This window comes from Vicugna pacos, chromosome 9, assembly GCF_048564905.1.
Source record: "Vicugna pacos chromosome 9, VicPac4, whole genome shotgun sequence".
In the NCBI taxonomy this organism is placed as follows: Eukaryota; Metazoa; Chordata; class Mammalia; order Artiodactyla; family Camelidae; genus Vicugna; species Vicugna pacos.
This window is the reverse complement of record NC_132995.1, coordinates 4,650,753-4,670,616: the sequence shown is the minus strand read 5'-3', so window position 1 is coordinate 4,670,616 and position 19,864 is coordinate 4,650,753. Positions and strand designations below refer to the sequence as shown.

General features: G+C 40.2%; 1 protein-coding gene and 1 pseudogene across 1 annotated transcript in view; both read left to right on the top strand.

Annotated features, from left to right (window-relative positions):
- LOC102543642 (vomeronasal type-1 receptor 4-like) overlaps positions 1 to 19,864 on the top strand; it is a 41,641-nt gene that overhangs the window by 3,811 nt on the left and 17,966 nt on the right. Inside the window, exons 2-3 of the mRNA XM_006208394.3 lie at positions 3,357 to 3,433; positions 13,249 to 13,365. The gene's annotated coding sequence lies outside the window, so the exon portion shown is untranslated. The remainder of the gene's footprint in view (positions 1 to 3,356; positions 3,434 to 13,248; positions 13,366 to 19,864) is intronic.
- LOC102537736 (vomeronasal type-1 receptor 4-like) lies at positions 16,498 to 17,460 on the top strand (annotated as a pseudogene).

Below are 19,864 nucleotides of genomic sequence, written 5' to 3'. Positions count from 1 at the left end.
TTTACCCAGCAATTCCACTGCTAGGTATATACTTAAGAGAATTGAAAACACAAGAACTTGTATGCAAATGTTGGTAACAGCATTGTTCACAAGAGCCAAAATGTGGATCCCACTCACATGGTTATCAGCTGATGAATGACAAATACAATGTGGCACACCCATATAGTGGACGTTGCTTAGCTGTAGATGAGCAAAGTGCTGACCTGGGCTGCAACACGGGTGGACCTGGAGAACAGGTGCTAAGTGAAAGAAGCCAGACACAGAGGGCCGTGTGTTACTGTTGGTGAGAATGTAGTTCGGTGCAGCCACTATGGAAAACAGGATGGAGGTTCCTTCAAACACTAAAAATAGAATTACCGTATGACCCAGCAATCCCACTCCTGGGCATATATCAGGAGAACTCAAGTTGAAAAGATACATGCACCCCAATGTTCATAGTAGCATTATTTACAATAGCCAAGACACGGAAGCAACGTAAATGTCCATGGACAGATGACTGGATAAAAAAGTTGTATATATACACAATGGAATATTACTCAGCCATAAAAAGTGAAATAAAGCCACTTGCTGCAACATGGACCTAGAGATTATCCTACTAACTGAAGTAGGTCAGATGGGGAAAATCAAATACATGATATCACTTATATGTGGAATATAAAAAATGGAGCAAATGAACTTATTTACAAAACAAGCAGACTCAGAAAATAAACTTAGGTTACCTAAGGGGATAGGGATGGGGGAGGGATTAATTAGAAGTTTGGGATTAGCAGTTATAAACTACATATGTAAAATAGATAAACAACAAGGTAATACTGTGTAACAGTAATAACCTATTGTAATAACCTATATTGAAAAAATATAACTATCATTTGCTGTACACCAGAAACTAACACAACATTGTAAATCAACTAAACTACAATTTTTTTAAACAGGCTGTATATTGTATGTTTGTATTTACATGAAATGTCCAGACGGGGCAAATCTGTAGAGACAAAGTAGATTAGTGGCTGAGACCTTGAGGGGTGGTGGTGGGTGGGGGCCATGGGCAATAAAAAGTGACCGCCTAATGGGTATCAGGTTTCTTTTCCGGGTGATGAAACATCCCGGAATTACTGGAGATGATTTCACAACGTTGTAAGTCTGCTAAAACCCATGGAATTGTACACCATGGAAGGGTGACTTCTATGGTGTAGGAATTACATTTCAATGAAAAGCCACCACCTCCAAGCCCTGTCTGGCAGCAGGCCGGAGTTGGCCCACTGGCTACCTCAGTCCAGGTAAGTAGGTTTGTAAGAATAAAACAGTTTTCTTCTCCCTTCTCCACAGAGTTGTTGGCCCTCTGTATCCTCACGTTCCACACCCACAGGTCGAAAATACTTGAGAAAAACAATCCGGAAAACTCTAAACGCCAGAACTTGAGTTTGTGGCATGCTGACAGCTGTTTACATTGTATTGGGTACTGCAAATAATCCAGACGTGATTTAAAGTGTACAAGAGGATGTGCATAGGTTATGTGCAAATATCACAGCATTTTATGCAAAGGGCTTGAGCATGTATGGATTTGGGTGTCTGGGGGGATTCTGGGGCCAATTCGCATATCTGGCTGGGTGACTTTCAAGTGCTGTTTAGAAGAGGGTTTTCTGACTCAGGTGTGCTGTCGATGTCTGTCTTCATCGCTTGATAATTAGAATGTATTTGGAATTTTTAAAATCCTTTGATGGCAGCTGAGACTTCCGGACCCAGAATATGGTCAAATCTTGTAAATCCCTTTGTGTCACTGAGTAGGACGTGTTGTCAGCAGATCTCGTGAGCAACATCCTACATGCGTCCGAAAGACCAGGAGGCGGAGAGAAATGAGTTGGTAAAAACAGATTCTAAGTCATTCCACATAGAGGCAATGAGAAGAGGAACAGAAGGGTAGAAGAAATTGAAAGCATGAAAGGGAGGTGGCAGATTTAGGCCCCAGTGTATCTGTAAGCACATTAAGTATAATTGGAACTAGGTACCAGTTAACAAAGATTGTCAGATTGGATTTTCTAAAAAAAAATGCCATTAAATAGTAATCACAAGAAAGCTGATGCCCCTATATTTGATATCAGAGAAATGACTTGAAATGAGAAGGTTGTGCTCGATGTAAAGAAGGTAATCTCACAATGATAAGAAGACTGGCTTCACCTATGAAATACAAAGTCTACATTTTATGCCTCTATAACCATGACTTCAAAATACATAAAGCAAAAATTTACCAAATAGGAAAACAGGCAATTCTACAATGAAAGTGGGAGTTTAACAATTTCCTTAGTATTAATTTTTTTAAGCTGAATTAATTTAGAAACAAGTAGCGGTGTGCCTACCCCAAGTAAACTTGGTCTTTTGGACGTGTACATAACTTGGCTTCCCTGAACTTCAAGTCGGGAGAATCAAAACAGTGAGTGATGCTAAGTATAAGTTTAGGAGCAGCACCCAGGACGCAGGCTTTGCTTGCTCCAGCCTGACCCTTTCTGTGAGCCCTGGCGCTAGCTGCTCCAGGTCCTCCATCCTGTCGGAGGGAAGAGACCAGGCTAGAGCCGGGGTGAGCTCCGTGGCCCAGATTTGCCCTCCCCTGCAGGCCTGCACCACGGCGGTGCCGGAGCCGGAGCCGTCTCCAGTGGCCTCTTCTACGACGCGGTTCACCAGAACCCCCGCACTAACGCTGCCTCCCTTTTTGATGATTCCGCTTCTTAGGATAGATTTTCTTTCTTTCTTTCTTTCTTCTTTTTTTTTTTTTTTTACCACCGGCTTCTCCGTTCAATCCATGAACTGCTTCCGCCTAGGTGACTTGGCAGTGGGTGAGTTTGAGGAGCCTTTTGGTGCCTTTGGCTGCTGTGACTTCGGTGGTCTGAGTAGAGGTTCGCGCGGAGCCCCTGAGGCCCACCTGTGGGGCTTGGAATGCAGGCGTCCCTGGAGAATTACCAAGGCGGCCCACCAGGGGGCGCTTTGTTCCCAATGAGTAAACGGTTCATGTAAAGGAGGAGGTCCTGCGTACTGTCAAGCATGGAGAGAAGGAAGGCACCAGGTTCATCTTCCCAGATGAATGATGACAGGGCTGAGAACATCTCTCAGACGTCCTTGTGCCCAAAGACAAGTTCCATGCACACTTATGCAGGGGTGCACGAGTGTGGTCCAGAGTTCATCGCTGAGTCACAAGGACGTGGAACCTGGATCCGTTTTCAGCTGTGTGGGTGGGTGGTGAGGGTGAAGATGATCGGGGTGTTTTCATTTATTCCCTCGAGGCTGGCTGTTCTTTTCCCCCTTCATTCATTTCCTACTCATTCTACCTCAACCTCTTTCTCACTCTGTGCCTCATTTTCCCTAAGGCAGCATGTGGTTACCTCCTGACCATTCCGCCATTACTGGAGGATTCCTCTGCACTGCGATGAAGTCGTCAAGCCAGGTATGTAGTCTCCACAGGGAGGGGCTCCTCTTTCCCGTGGTGCCACCCGAGGGGAGGTGTCAGTGTCAAGATCATTTTGTTTCCCGAGTAGCATCATGAGACAGACCCTGACATATTTGTAGGCCTTGCCCTGCTCTTCTGTTTCAGCATTAAAAAAAAAAAAGTGTCCAGTTAGACACCTCTACCGAACAACCTCCCACTAGTACTTCCGGGCACTGGTTATATTTTCTAACCTACGACAACAACAGTGCTGCTTTCTGCGGAAATGTTCCTGTCCCTGCTCCTGGTCCTCTTGGGAGTGGGTGCTGCCTTGTAAAGGCAGGGAGTAGGGAGAACTGGCACAAGTTGGGTCAATTTTTATGTCCTTAGCTTGGAAGCCATTTCCATCCAGTGGCTGGAGAGAGACCTGGGTGCTGCTCGAAACACGAATAGATTTCTTGCCCAGGCCTGCAAATAGAATGTCTTCCTTCCCTCCCAGTTTAAGGCCTGCCCTCTGCTTAGTCTTCTGGCCAGTGTCCAACAGTCAAGTAGCCGGGGCTCCTGCAGGCATTCATGCATCACTGCCCTTCCCGCAGAACGGCTTGCCCCGACTCTGGGTTGAGACAGGAAGGGGAGGGCAGTAGCCTCTCAATACTTTTCATTTGGGGGTGAGTGTTGAACAAGACCCACAGCGAGGTTCCTAATAGCTCCCCGGCTTCCCCACACTTGGAGCTGGATGGTCTATTCTCCCTACTACTCCAGAGGGTATACACGCAGGGTGGGGAAACAGCAGGGTGGGAACTGCTGTACTTTCCCGTTGAGGCTGAGCTATGGGGTGGGGAGCAGAGTCCAGCTCCTCAGCCTCCACTGGGAAAGTTAAGGTGCTCTTGGAAGCGGGAGGCAGCGACTCGTCATGAAGACTTTCAGGGTCACAGATGTCCCTCTATGCCTCTGAAGCCAGAGTCTAGTCCACCCAAACTTCTAGTTTCTAATTTGTGACACGTGGAGCTACTTTTCTTGGACCCTTCCTGGAGGTTGGGTGGGGGAAATTAGCTCTACGAAGCCCATAGCCCCACTCACTGCCAGGCGTGTAACGTTTAAAGCGCTGAGGGAGTGGCAGGAAGCACTGCTTTAGCTCGGTCATGCGATTGGGTCTTTCTTAGATTTCCTCATTTGGACAATTCCCTGGATTTTTCCCCAATTTTTAAATTGTAGTAAAATACACTTAAAATTTACCATCTTAACCATTTTTAAGTGTACAGTTCAGTAGAATTAAATACATCCATAATGTTGCACAGCCACCACCACCATCCAACTCCATAACTCATTTCATCTTGTAAAACTGAGACACTATACCCATTAAACAGTAATTCAATAGCCCCTCATTCCCCCTTTACCCAACCCCTGGAAGCCACCTCTCTGCTTTCTGTCTCTATGATTTTGACTAATATAAGTATTTCATGTGAGTGTAATCATACAGTATTTGTCCTTTTGTGACTGGCTTATTTCACTTAGTGTAATGCTTTTATTAACCCCAAACAATAAAACAGCCAGTTATTTTACCAGCAAAGTGGGTTTATTCAGAAGCAGCAAAGAACTGAAATTTTGGACATGCAACTGTGGTGAGCAAACCACATGGAAGTCTGGTAAAGCAAAGGAGAGGAGACTTGCATAGAGGAGAACAGAAATTTGAGGTGGTGGTGGAGGGCTGTTATCAAAAAAAATCCATCGCAGGAAACTGGGAGTTCAAAGTGCAGTCACTTTTTATTGTCTGAGTTACGACGGTCTCTCATGGCTGAGCTGTTGCCAAGCAGCGAGAAAATCTTTCTTCCTTTTGCTGGTGGTGTTAGGGTACTGTCACTTCCTGCCACAGATGCAAGTTAAGGCCTCTTCCTGTTGGGATCTGTATTGAGAGCTCCCCCTTCTGGTCTCCGGACTCCGTTTTAATGAAGTTTCCCTTTATTAGTTATCACATCCTCAAGGTTCATCTGTGTTGTATTATATTGCAGAATTTCCTTTCCTTTTAGGCTGAATAATAATCCATTTTATGTATCTACCACATTTTATCTGTCTGCTCATCTGTTGATGGACAGTTGGGTTGCTTCCATGTTTTAGCTATCACATATCTCCTTGGGACCCTCCTTTCAATTCTTATGTACAGATACCCAGATGTGGAATTGCCACATCATATAGTAATACGACTTCTCATTTGCTGAAGAACTGCCATCCTGTTTTCCAGCGGCTGTACCGTCTTACATTCCTACCAGCAGTGCACACGATTCTAATTGCTCCACATTCTTGCCGTTGCTTGTTGGTCTTAATTGTTTTGATAGTACTGCCCTAGTGGGTATGAGATACTGTTTCATTGCACTTTCACTTTGCATTCCCCTAATGAATAGTGAGATTGAACATTTTTTCATATTGCTTATTTGCCATATGTGTATCTTCTGTGGGAAAATGTCTGTATAAGTTCTTCACCAATTTTTGAATTGGGTTATTTCTGAGGGTTTTTTTTTTTTGAGGTTTAAGGATTCTCTCTATATTCTGGATATTAATCCCTTATCAGGTATATGATTTCCAGATAATTTCTCCCCTTAAGTGGATTGTCTTTTTACTCTGATGATTCTGCTTTTGATGCACAAAAGCTTTTGAAATTTTATGAAGTTCAGCTTGTCTATTTTTCCTTGTGTTACCTGTGCCTCTGGTGTCAAATCCAAAGAAGTCATTGCCATATCTAATGTGAAATTTTTGCCCTATGTTTTCTTCTACAAGTTTTATTTACATGTAGGGCTTTGATCCACTTGGAGTTAATTTTGGTAAATGGTGTTATGTAAGGGTCCAACTTTATCCATTTGCATGTGGATATCCAATTTTCCCGGCACCATTTGTTGAAAGAACTGTCCTTTCCCCACATTTTCCCACATTGCCCAGAACTTGGGTGAGAGAATTTTCTGCTTGTTCCAGGAAGCGATCTCACACCCCCTAACCAGGATTGTGAAGGATCTTTGTATATAAGCTGTGAAAAAACTTGAGACCAAATACAACCCATGGGGGGAAAAAAAAACTTAAGAGACCAAAGGAGAATTGTCTCTCAACATGGTGCAACTTTCCCTTTAAAACATGAGGATAACCAATCCTCTGAACAAAAAGTTCTGCTGAAAATTTTTGGCACCAAGACTAAACTTGATTGTGTAACACACTGGAGTTGTAAAGATTGAGAGAGACAAGAAGAGACAGAACTACCAAGAGGCTTGATAGAAATCAGCTCCAAGGGTGAGGGGACTTTAAATTGGATGAGGCAATGATGGGTGACAGCAAATAAAAAGAAAGGCAAATACAACGCTTTCAGAATAAATTGAAATGTCTTTTTTTTAAAAAAATGTGTTATCTTGATGGATAAGAAGACTTTAGCCACTAGCTACACACATAACAAATTATTCTGAGTAGACTGCTGATGTAAATTTTAAGGGTATAAGATGATGATTTTAGAAGAAAACGAAGGAGAATATTTCTAAGATCTTATAATAAGAAAGCACGTCTTAAATAGAACAAAAATACTGACTATAAAGGAGGACATGACAAATATCATATTGAAATCAGGAGCTTCTAGAAAAGAAAAGTAGCACATGATATCACTCATATGTAGAATCTTAAAAAAAAGGAAAAAAAGGACACTGTGAACTCATCTACAAAACAGAAACCAACTCTCAGGCATAGTAAACAATCTTAGGGTTACAGGGGAAAGGAGTTGGGAAGGGGTGAATTTGGGAGTTTGAGATTTACAAATGTTAGCCACTATGTATAAAAATAGATTTTAAAAAGTTTCTTCTGTACAGCACAGGGAACTATATTCAATATCCTATAATAACCTTTAATGAAAAAATATGAAAATGAATATATGTATGTATCTGCATGACTGGGACACTGTGCTGTACACCAGAAGTTGACATGTTGTAACTGACTGTACTTCCATTTAAAAAAATTTTTAGTGAAAAAAAACTTTGTTATAAACAGCAAAAAAAGAAAAATCAATAGCTTCTATTCATCATAAGACACCAAGATACAGAGATAGAGCCAAGAAAATCTTCTGATTTAATGTATATGAAGAACTCTTTAAAGTTCAGTAAGAAAAGGACAGAAACACAAAAGAGAAAAAATGACAAAACAACAGACACTTGAAGGTAAAAGTACCCAGGCTTCTTGATCAAGATGACGGTGTCAGAGGGCATGGAGCTCACCTCCCTCCATGAACACAGCAAGGACACATCCGCACGTGGGGAAGTTCTCCCTGAAAACTAAGGGAACTGGGAGAAGGACTCCCATACAACCACGGTTGTGAGAAAGGTACGCACATAATCATGTAGGAAGGGAGAAAAGCAATTGGGTTGGGACCTGTGTCCCACAGTGCACTTTTAAACACACTGCACTCATCAACCCCCATGTACATTTAACCCTTACACTCTCATCCTGCACTGTCACCTCCAAGCCCCAGGCTCCAAGCACCACCACGATCTTGCTCCCGTGTCTCCTTTCCCTGTGTCCTCTTTCTTTCCACCTTGCTCTGCCACACCTGTTCTCGGTCATGCCCCACACACTCCAACTTCCTCAGCAAACTCCCCTCACTCTTAACCTCCTATGGCAGAGCTCATTAGCATTTTTTTTTCTAATTTTCTATTGTGGTAAATAAAAATATAAAAATTTTCAGTCTTAACTCCTCCTAAGTGTTCAGTTCAGGGGTTAAGTGTATTCATATTTTTGTCCAACCTAGTCACTACTATTCATCTTCAGAACTCCTTTCATCTTGCAAAAGTGAAACTCGTTACTCATGGGGCAATAACTTCCTATCTCTCTGCCCCTAATGACTTGACAACCACCTTTTATTTTTATCTATATGACTTTTTACTACTATAAATTCCTTATCAAAATAGAATTGTACAAATCATATTGTCTCTTTGTGACTGGCTTATTTCAATTTGCATAATATTCTCAAAGTTCATGCATGTGTGGCATATATCATTATTTCCTCCTCTTTAAGCCTAAATTACATACCAGTTTATTTTTATATATGATGTGATTAAGTATTCCAGTTTGATTGTTTTGCATGTAACTGTCCAGTTTCCCAATGCGATTTATAGAAGAGGCTGTCTTTGCCCTATTATATCTTCTTGCCTCCTTTGTCATAGATTAACTGACCATATAAACATGGGTTTATTTCTGGCCTGTCTATACTGTTTCGTTGATCTATGTGTCTGCTTTTGAGCCAGTACCACACTGTTTTGATGCCTGTGGCTTCGTAGTATAGTTTGAAATCAGAGATCATGGTACCTCCAGCTTTGTTCCTAATCAAAGGGTTTTGGCTAATGCTTTTGCATTTCCATACAAATTTTAGAGTCATGTCTTCTAGTCTGTGAAAAATGCTATTAGTATATTGCTAGGGATTGTATTGAACCTGTGCAGTCTTAGGGACTATGATCACTTAGTAATATTAATGCTTCCAGTCCTTGGGCACAGCATTTCTTTACATTTATTTGGTGCTGTCTTCAATTTCTTTCATCATGCTTATTATAGTTTTCCAAGTACAGGTCTTTTACCTCCTTGGTTAGAATTACTCTTAGATATTTTATTGTCTTTGATACAATTTTAAATGGTGTTACTTTATTAATTTCATTTTTGATAGTTTATTTCTAATATATTTACAGAATAATTTTACTTCATTTTATTGCTTAACTATTTTACTATCAAAGTTACTATGTTTTTTACTCTTATATTACCACAAACATTTACCACAAACTTAAGCATTTTAATACAACATCTGTCTTCTTTTTTTTTTTTTTTTGCTCTGTTGACGTATAATTAAATAGACAGTGTATCTATTTAAGGCATACACCTTGATGTTTTGATTACAACCATTTGTTTCTTATAGTGCTTAGATCAGAAAATTGCAGCACCTTGGCTGCATACTCCAATTAGGATGCCCCAAGACAAGTTAAGGTGTCACCCAGTTTGGCCTCTGTTCTCAAGACTTTGGGGAGAACTCACTTCCAAGACCCTTTATGTTATTGCAGAATTCATTTCTGTCTTATGCAGTCTTTCAGTTCTCCCATGTGCCCACTTAAACTCCATCTTTAATGCCAGAAGTTATGTGTTAAATCCCTCTCGTGGTTCAAGTGTCTGGTTTTCTCTTCTATCGCAACTCTCTGGCTCCCTTCTCTTTTAAGAGCTGTTGTAATTATATTAGACCCACCAGATAATCCAGGACAATCGCTCTATCTCGATATCAGCTGATCCATATCCTTAATGACACCTGCAAATTACCCTTTGCCGTGGAGTGTAATGTACCCACACAGTTTGTGGTATATCCATGGTTGGAGATCTGTCTATTATTTTAAATAATTATCAACATATCTGCAAGTCTATTACCACTGGTTATCCCCTGTGATGACTTTTTATAAGGAAGTGGGGAAAATGTTCTTAAGACTTTTAGTTGTCTTGTTGATTGATTTACCTACAGTAAAGCTTGCAAATGAAAGCTTATAAAAATTCACATAGTTAAAATAACATGTTACTTTAACACTTAAAGTGGTATTTTCAATTTAAAAAAATAAAGTGGTATTTTAGAAATACCACAGCACCTAAAGATATTTTCATCATATCTGTGTTGTGGCATATAATTTCTTTGAGGCATGACAGTTCTTCAGTAATATTTCAGAGATCGGACTTGATGGACTGGTACCTTGTCCCAACGCTTGCAACACTGGATACCAGTGAACAGCCTCCTTTGCGTGACCCACAGAGGTCACATCCTTTAGATGGTTTCCTAAATGAAGGGTGAAATGCTGTTGAGTGTTTACCCAAAATTTTAGTTTCCCTCATATATTGTGTGTCCTATTTAAGTGGTTTTGTGGGCATTTTATGTAAGCAAGATTTTTGCCCCTTGAGCTGAAGTTAGAAACTATCCATGGCTGTTGTGATTTGACCATATTTGGGGAAATTAATGAACAGGGAGTCCAAGAGTGGTCTCCATTCTGCCCACTGCTACCTCCCTCATTCCTCCCCTCCCCTCTCCTGAATTTCCCCTCCCTTAGATACAACTCTCCTGCCTCCACTCTTGTGAGCTGTAGCCATGCACCAAAATCCACCCACTCCTCAACTCTACTCAACTTTCTCAGACTTCTCTGTTGCATCTCCAACTTCCCTCCTGTCACTTTATTGAAATCCATCCCTATGTGACTCCATCCGTTGAAAACCACATCATCTGAGCCCTTATTTTCTTACCTTACATCCACTTCCAAGTCAGAGATCTCAGCCCATTCCCCATGTCCTCCCCCACACCATGCAGTACCCCACCCCAACTCTCAGACATCCTCAGCTACGTCACGCACCCAGTCCATAGCCTGCACCCGTTAGACCAGCCCTGTCATCCCTGACCCTCTCTTCTGGGCTCTTTGGCTCACTCATGCCCACAGTCTCCTCAGCTTTCTTGTCTTGTGCCTATTTTTGTTTCTCTCTTGCTGATCATCTCCTCCAGGCTTCACATCCTCTGACACTCTTGGACCACACATTACATTTCTAGCATCTGCCTACCCCACAAGTGCTCCCCTTCCTCCTCTCTCACTATGGTTTTCATCCCTCAAAGATGACAATTCTCTTGGGACTTTTACCAGTCACTGACCATAACATTTTTGCCCCCAATTCCCCATTCCCACTATCTCCCTCATTCCCATGAAATCCTGCACTCCTGTCCCCTGAGAATCCAATGCTCCACATACCTGCCACTTCCCTGCATACTTTTTGACCCTTGTACCCACAAACCTGGTAGTGCACTTTATCCCTCTGGGACATTTCACATTCCTTTTTCTTTATCCTCTTTTCCTGCAGTGTCTTTGTCCCACACTCCAGGCTTTCTTCACCCCTTTTTTCTATACCCTCTCATTCTGATCTATCACACAGCCAGTCACTGCCAGGACCCCAAAAGTGCCACATTTCTTACCATGTGACCCACCTAAGGAGGTAATGCTGAAAGCAATTTTAAAGCTATCTACTGAGGAATCTCCATAGTGTTTTCCACAGTGGCTGCACCAAACTGCATCCACACCAGCAGTGTAGGAGGGTTCCCCTTTCTCCACAGCCTCTCCAGCATTTGACATTTGTGGACTTTTGAATGATGGCCATTCTGACTGGTGTGAGGTGATACCTCATCATAGTTTTGATTTGCATTTCTCTGCTAATTAGTGATATAGGGCATTTTTTTAAATGTGCCTATTGATCATTTGTATTTCTTCTTTGGAGAATTGCTTATTTAGGTCTTCTGCACAGTTTTGGATTGGATTGCTTGTTTCTCTCTTGTTAAGTCGTGTAAGCTGCTTATATATTGTGGAGATCAAGTCTTTGTCGGTTTCATTGTTTGTAAAAATTTTCTCCCATTCCGTAGGTGGTCTTTTTGTTTTACTTACGGTTTCCTTTGCTGTGCAGAAGCTTGTAAGTTTTATTAGGTCCCATTTGTTTATTCTTGCTTTTATTTCTATTGCTTGGGTAGACTGCCCTAGGAGAACAGTTTTGAGGTGTATGTCAGATAATGTTTTGCCTATGTTTTCCTCTAGGAGGTTTATTGTATCTTGTCTTATGTTTAAGTCTTTGATCCATTTTGAGTTTATTTTTGTGTATGGTGTAAGGGAGTGTTCTAGCTTCATTGATTTACATGCTGCTGTCCAGTTTTCCCAACACCATTTGGTGAAGAGACTGTCTTTATTCCATTGCATATCCTTGCCTCTGTCGAAGGTTAGTTGACCAAAGGTTTGTGGGTTCACTTATGGGCTCTCTATTCTGTTCCATTGGTCTATATGTCTGTTTTTGTACCAATAGCATGCTGTCTTGATGACTGTAGCTCTATAGTATTGTCTGAAGTCTGGGAGAGTTATTCCTCCAGCCTCTTTCTTTCTCTTCAGTAGTGCTTTCGCAATTCTAGGTCTTTTGTGGTTCCATATAAATTTTATTATGATTTGTTCTAGTTCTGTGCAATATGTCCTGGGTAATTTGATAGGGATTGCATTAAATCTGTAGATTTCCTTGGGCAGTGTGACCATTTTAACAATATTGATTCTTCCAATCCAGGAGCATGGGATATCTTTCCTCAAAAGACTAGGAATAGACTTACCATATGACCCAGGAATCCCACTCCTGGGCATATATCCAGAAGGAACCCTACTTCAGAAAGACACCTTCACCTCAATGTTCATAGCAGCACTATTTACAATAGCCAGGAGATGGAAACAGCCTAAATGTCCATCAACAGATGACTTGATAAAGAAGATGCAGTATATTTATACAATGGAATACTATTCAGCCATAAAAACTGACAACATAAAGCCATTTGCAGCAACATGTATGTTCCTGGAGAATGTCATTCTAAATGAAGTAAGCCAGAAAGAGAAAGAAAAATACCATATGAGATCGCTCATATGTGGAATTAAAAAAAAAGAACATAAATACAAAACAGAAACAGACTCATAGACATAGAATACAAACTTGTGGTTGCCAAGGGGGCGAGGGGTGGGAAGGGACAGACTGGGATTTCAAAGTTTGTCGATACTGACAGGCATATATAGACAGGATAAACAAAATTATACTGTATAGCACAGGGAAATATATACAAGACCCTGTGGTAGCTCACAGCAAAAAAAAATGTGACAATGAATATATGCGTGTTCATGTATAACTGAAAAATTGTGCTCTACACTGGAATTTGACACAACATTGTAAAATGATTATAACTCAATTAAAAAATACTAAAAAAATAAAGCTATCTGTTGTAAACATTGTCCTGTGGTTTGTTGCAGGGTTGGAAAGATTACAAATGATGGAAAGGACCTTTTTTTCCCCTTCATCCAGAAGTCTGGAGATACAACAATTCTTCTGTATATGAACACGCCCAGTGACACACACACAGGGACTATGTAAGTTGATTTTATGAAAGTGAATGTGACTGTGTGAGTTTGTATGAATGTGTGTCATGACTTAAGTATAGTCAGTTTACAATGCTGTGTCAATTTCTAGTGCACAGCATAATAGTTCAGTCATGCATATGCATACATGTGTTCGTTTTCATATTCCTTTTCATTATAGGTTACTACAAGATACTGAATATAGAAGTTTATGAATGTGAGTATGAGTTTATATGTGCTGAATGTGTGCATGAATGTTTATGAGTTTGTAACCGTAATTGTGTGAGTATGTGAGTGAGTTATATAAACAGTGAGTACATAGGTTTACGTGAGTGTGTGTGAACCCACGTGTGTGTGTGTTTGATTCTTCCCGTAATGGTTTAAATGAGTTCATGTTTGTGTTCAGACTTGGTTACCCACCAGTAGGGCTCCAACTCCTGACTTGAAAATTGGCAGGAGATTGCATCATGACCCTGCATCAAATGTGGATTTCATTGTAGGGAAAACCAAAAGATTACTTTCAACTCTTAATGTATAGTTCTTAATTATCAATGCATCAGGTGCTCATTACTGAAGAATAACACAATTAATTGCTGTAGAGAACTGTGGTAATCATTTGATCAAACTAAACTAAATCATTGAGCATTGGCTCATCTGATATTTACAAGAATGGTACAATCTGTGTGTAGAGCCATCAGACTAGGTGATTATTAGTGAGACACTTTTCAAACCTCTCTTTTTTCTATTTGTTTTCTGCATCTAATTGTTATCACTAATGGAGGTCAATAAAGGCATATTTTTCTACAATATTTCCATATTAATTGGCATTGAATAAGGCAAATTATTACAAATAAGTTGGCTTTGGTTTGTGCAAACAATGTGTATAAATGAATTATTTATCATGTTCTTCCTTTTACTCTTACTTTGAATATACTCCCCTGGAATTTTGTCTTATTCCATTTCTCTACCAATGTTTTAACTGATGGTTCAGTTCAGTGGTTTAAAGATTGGCAAAGTACTAGTTTTAGGGTAGGAAAACATCTCAGGGAAGTGAAGAATCCAGAGGCACACACATACTTATGCCAGCCCCTTATGTGTGTGATGTCAGCGTTCCCTACTCTCCTCCCTGTGAGGCCTTGTCTGCTTTCAGGGATCATGGAAAAGAAAGTGCCTCTCAAAAACACTCCACTTGTCTCCTAAGGCGGGCTTCCTAGAAACTTGCAATTGCTTTTTGTAATTAACAACTGAGAGAAAAGTTTTCAGAAGTGTTCTCAGGTCCCAAGCCTCCACTCCCATTACTGTTACAGGTGAAATGATAATTGCAGTTCTGAGGGGAGAGGAGGACAGGACACAGACTCACAAACCCATGTATCAGGCTGTGACTGCCTCCTTCCCACACAGGTACTGGCTGTAAAGCCCATCTCATTGAGCCCATTGTCTTGGCAGCAGGAAGGAGTTTGGTATTTTTTATTTCATTCTGACAGGCGAGTCTTTCAGGGAAAGGCAGATCAAGATTCCAGGTAACTGATCATATCAGAAAAAAGCAGTTTTCTCTTTAATAATCTGATTCAGTGCCAATGCCATTCAGGCAAGCTGAAGAATTCTCAGGCACAAGCTGAGCATGTAAAGAGAGATGGGGTCTTAGAACTTACTCCAATTCCTGAAGGCTCCTCATGCAATTTAACGCAGTCCTCACTGACAGTGATTGTTGTAGCTGAATCCAAGTGATATAACAAAATCTGATTTTTAAGATGCTTGAAAATATAGTCATCAAATCAATCTGCTATTGAGTCTACATTATAGGAATCACAGTCTAAGAGTTCAGGACTACTAGAGGTGCACCGATAATACCTCCAGGTTTACAATAAAGAGTATGCTGAGTCTAATCATCTGATCCTGTACAGAAAGTATACACACGTGGAAATGACCTAAATAGAAAGGTTTTCTCTAAGTCTGGATGTCTGATGCAGTTCCTGGAGTCAGCAACTGTGTCTCTACTGAACGTCTCTGTGGTGTGTTGGTTATGATGAGGTTATGGTCACTCTTAAATTTATGGAGCAGTTGACCTGATAATTATGGTCCAGGCAGCAGTTGTTATTCTCATGTTGTTTCCACCCATTTAAAAATATTCTGATACCATCCCGAAACATCTAGTCTTTCAATTTATAAAATGCAAAAAGATATGCCTTGCAAATGCTGTTTTATATAGGTCTTGTAGGTTAATATCATTCATACGCTTAATTCTTTGCTAGCATTTTCCCCTAACTCTGGCATTCACAAGTAGGGAAGTATGTCTTCTGCAAATAATAATAATCGAGTTTTGCCTTGCACCGTTTCATCAGGTGTTAATTGTTTTATCTCCCAAAGTTTGTAGCGTTACATGTGCTTACTCAGTAATTCCCAGGACAGGTACCATTATACTTGCTTTTCTGAAAAAGAGCAAAGGCATCGGAATCTCAAGTCTTCCTCATCTTTATTGCACTGACTTGCCGTGGGCAGGTTCCCGCAGTGGTTTACTGCTAACAGTGCGTGTACATGTGTTAGGGTATTTAAAGCTTTAGTCATAATTGATATTGACATACAGAATAAAACTTTACAAATAAATGTATTCTTGTTATAATGAAAAAGTATATATATATATTTATAAAAATCTAAAAATCGAATGTCAGGTTGTAAAATCAACATGAAATATAGATCAGGATATTTTTTGAACACAGCTAATTAGCTTTTGGGCAGACAACTGTGGTTCAGTGCACTCTTTTTAACAGTTCACTTGGTTTCAAGTTCATATTCTGCCCTAAGCAGTAAATTTTAATAAATATTTAACCTCTCTGTGCACATTACCCTCCTCTGTATAATTAGTCATGAAAAGTGTCTGCTGCACAGATTTGTGAAGAATGAAGTGATCTCATGTAGTGTTTTCAGTGATTAGTTTTACACTGTTAAGTGCTCTTTAAATGTTATACATTCAACTCTCTGGAATCTGCTAGTATCAAAAGCATTCAGTAAATGTTTCCATGTGAGAACTAATGGTAAGTGGACACTGTTGGATTCAGCTGACATGATACATGTAGCTCACACCTCGTGTTCCCATGTAGGACAGTGTAACTCAGAAGAAAGTATCAGTGACGGGTGTCTGAGAGGATGGACAGCAGGGATGTGACATTAGATGTGATCTTCTTAACGCAGACTGTGGTTGGAATCCTGGACAACTTCTTACTTCTTTCCCATTATATCAGCCTTTACTTCACTAGGTACAGATTAAGGTGCACAGATTTGATGCTTAAGCACATGATTGTAGCCAACTTCCTTTTCCTCCTCTGTAAAGGCGTCCCCCACAATGGCAGCATTTGGGTGGAAACATTCCCCCAGCGATTTTTGGATGCAAACTTTTTTTCTTCCTGCACAGAGTAGGGAGGGGAGTGTCCTTTGGTAGCATCTGCCTCTTGAGTGTCTTTCAGGTGATGACGATCAGTCCCAGGAACTTTAGGTGGACAGAGCTTAAAGTAAAATCTCTCAGGTACATTGGTCCCTCTATTTCCCTGTGTTGGATCCTGCAAATGTTGGTAAACATCATTTTTCCTGTCTGCATACATGGTAAATGGAGCAACAAAAGCATCACCGACAACAGGGATTTTGGATAGTGTTCTTCCTTTTGTCATCACAAAGCCAGTAATGTGTTATTTGCAGCATTGCTTTTGTTCCCTGATGTCTCATGTTTGGGTCTCATGCTCTGGGCCAGTGGCTCCATGGTTTTCATCCTGCACAGGCACAAGCAGAGGGTGCAACACATTCGGAGGAATAATGCCTCCTCCACATCCTCCCCTGAGGCCAGAGCTGCTAAAACCATTCTTCTCTTGGTGAGCACTTTTGTCTACTTCTACACTCTTTCTTCCATCTTTCAAGTTGTTTTGTCTCTCTTTGAGAATCCCAGCTGGTTCCTTGTGAAAATCGCTACAATCATAACTGCGTGCTTCCCAACTGTCAGCCCCTTTCTGCTCATGAACCATGACTCCATTGTACACAGCCTCTACTCTGCTTAGAGAAGGAATACGAAATCCCCTATTATGATGAGAAATATGTAAATTGTATGTATTGCCACAATGCTGAGTTGCCTGTTCATTTGTTCATTCACCTCAGAATCTTAACTAAAATTTTGAATCTCAGGAGAATAGTAAACAGGACATGCTGAGCATCTTTTTCAAAATAAACCATTGTAACATTATTGTCGTGAAATGTAATTGTCCTGTAAAGACTAATATGACTGAAATTTTTCTAATACTTGCAGAAAAGAAGTTCAGAATTTAAGCAATAATAAACATCAGTTCTTGAAACAATCTGCGTATTATGAAGTACTCAAATGTGTAGCTTTCAATCGAAAACAGTAAATTTCCCAGAAGTTAAATAGGCATGAACTTATAGATAAACGTATGCATGAATGTGGATTAGGGTGTGTGATGGTCGTTAATCAACTGAATAAATTCATAACTTCACAGAATTAAGAGTAGCCTGGTGTGGAGGTGGAGTTTAAAATCAGTCTCAGCCAATAGGGATTTTGGGAGACAGTTATGGGTTTTACGGATAACATCCTTACAGCGATGACAGCATTTATCAGAAACTTGGTGTTTTATAGAGAGATTAGCACATTTACATACTTTCATGTAGAAATTACCAGATTGAAGTGAAGTGAAGCAAAAGGAGCACAAACACAAAAGTATGTTTCAGCTGATTTTTAAAGGATTTTGAATAGACTTTATTCTTTTAGAGCAGTTTCAGGTTCACAGCAGAAAATACAGAGAGTTTACACATAGCCCTCCCCACCCACACATATACTCCCCTCCCCTCAACATCCCTCATCAGTGTGGCATATTTGGTGCAATCGATGAACCAACATGGGCACATTATTATCAACCAAAGTCCATAGTTTACTTTAGGATTCACTCTTGATGTTGTACATTCTATGGGTTTTGACAAACGCATAATGACATGTAGCCACCACTATAGTATCATACAGAATGATTTCATTGCCCTAAAAATCCCTTGTGTTCCTTCTATTCATTCCTCCTTCCCTCCCTCCTTCTCCCCAAACTCCTGGAAACCATGATCTTTTTATTATTTCTGTAGCTGTGCCTTTTCCAGAATGTCATTTGGTTGGAATCATAGTTTGTAGCCTTTTCAGACTGGCTTCTTTCATTTAGTAACGTGTCTTTTAAGTTTCTTCTACGTGTTTCATGGCTTGATAGATCGTTGTTTTTTTACTACACACATTTTTTAATTTATATATACATACTGTTCATTGTTTCTAAGAATGTTTAGAGCTTTAGCTTTTTAAACTTACATAGTTATCAAAGGAATAAAGTCAACCACAAAATAAGAATTAATTCAAAAATATACATACACCTTGCTATTAGCAGCAACATTATTTATAATGGCCAAGATATGGAAGCATTCTAAGTGCACATCAACAGTTGAATATATAATGGAGATGCAGCATACATATATGTAATGGAATACAACTCACCCATAACAAAGAAGGATATTTTGCCATTTCCAGCCCTTCGTTCACTTTTTTTTTCACTCCAGAAACCAGAATGTTATAACCAGTAGAGATACTTCCATTACATCAAAAACAACAAAATACCTAGAAATAAACTTAACCAAGGAAGTTACTGAGACTCCAAAAACCAAAATGACACAAAAAAAGGGAAATATTTCTTGTGCTCTTGGAAGAATCAAAACTATCAAAATGGCCACACTACCCAAAGCAATCCACAGATCCAGCGCAACCCCCATCAAAATACTTGCCACATTCCTCGCAGAACTGGAACAAACAATTCCAAAATTTATAAGGAACCACAAAAGACCCAGACCAGCCAAAGCAATCTTGTATAGGTCTCTCTCTTTTTTTTCTCTTTCTTCTTTTCGTTTGCTTTTCTTATGGTTTGATGACTAGAGAAGGTCCTCTAACATTTGTTGTAAAGCTGATTTGATGGTGCTGAAATCCTTTAGCTTTTGTTTATCTGTGAAGCTTTTGATTTCTCCATCAAGTCTGAACGAGAGCCTTGCTGGATAGAGTATTCTTGGTTGTAAGTTTCCCCTTTCATCACTTTAAGTATATCAAGCCACTCCCTCCTGGCCTGTAGAGTTTCTGCTCAAAAATCAGCTGGTAACCTTATGGGAGTTCCCTTGTATGTTATTCATTGCTTTTCTCTTGCTAATTTTAATATTTTCTCCTTATCCTTAACTGTTGTCAATTTGATGCCTGTGTGCCTTGGTGTGCTCCTCTTTGGGTTGATCCTGTGTGGAACTCTCTGCACTTCCAGGACTTGGGTGACTATTTCCTTTCCCAAGTTGGGGAAGTTTTCAGTGATTATCTCTCCAAAAAATTTCTCAAGTCCTTTCTCTCTCTCTTCTCTTTCTGGGACCCCTATAATGCTAATATTAGTGTGCTTCATGTTGTGCATGAGTTCTCTTAAACTACCCTCATTTCTTTCCATTCTTTTTTCTGTTC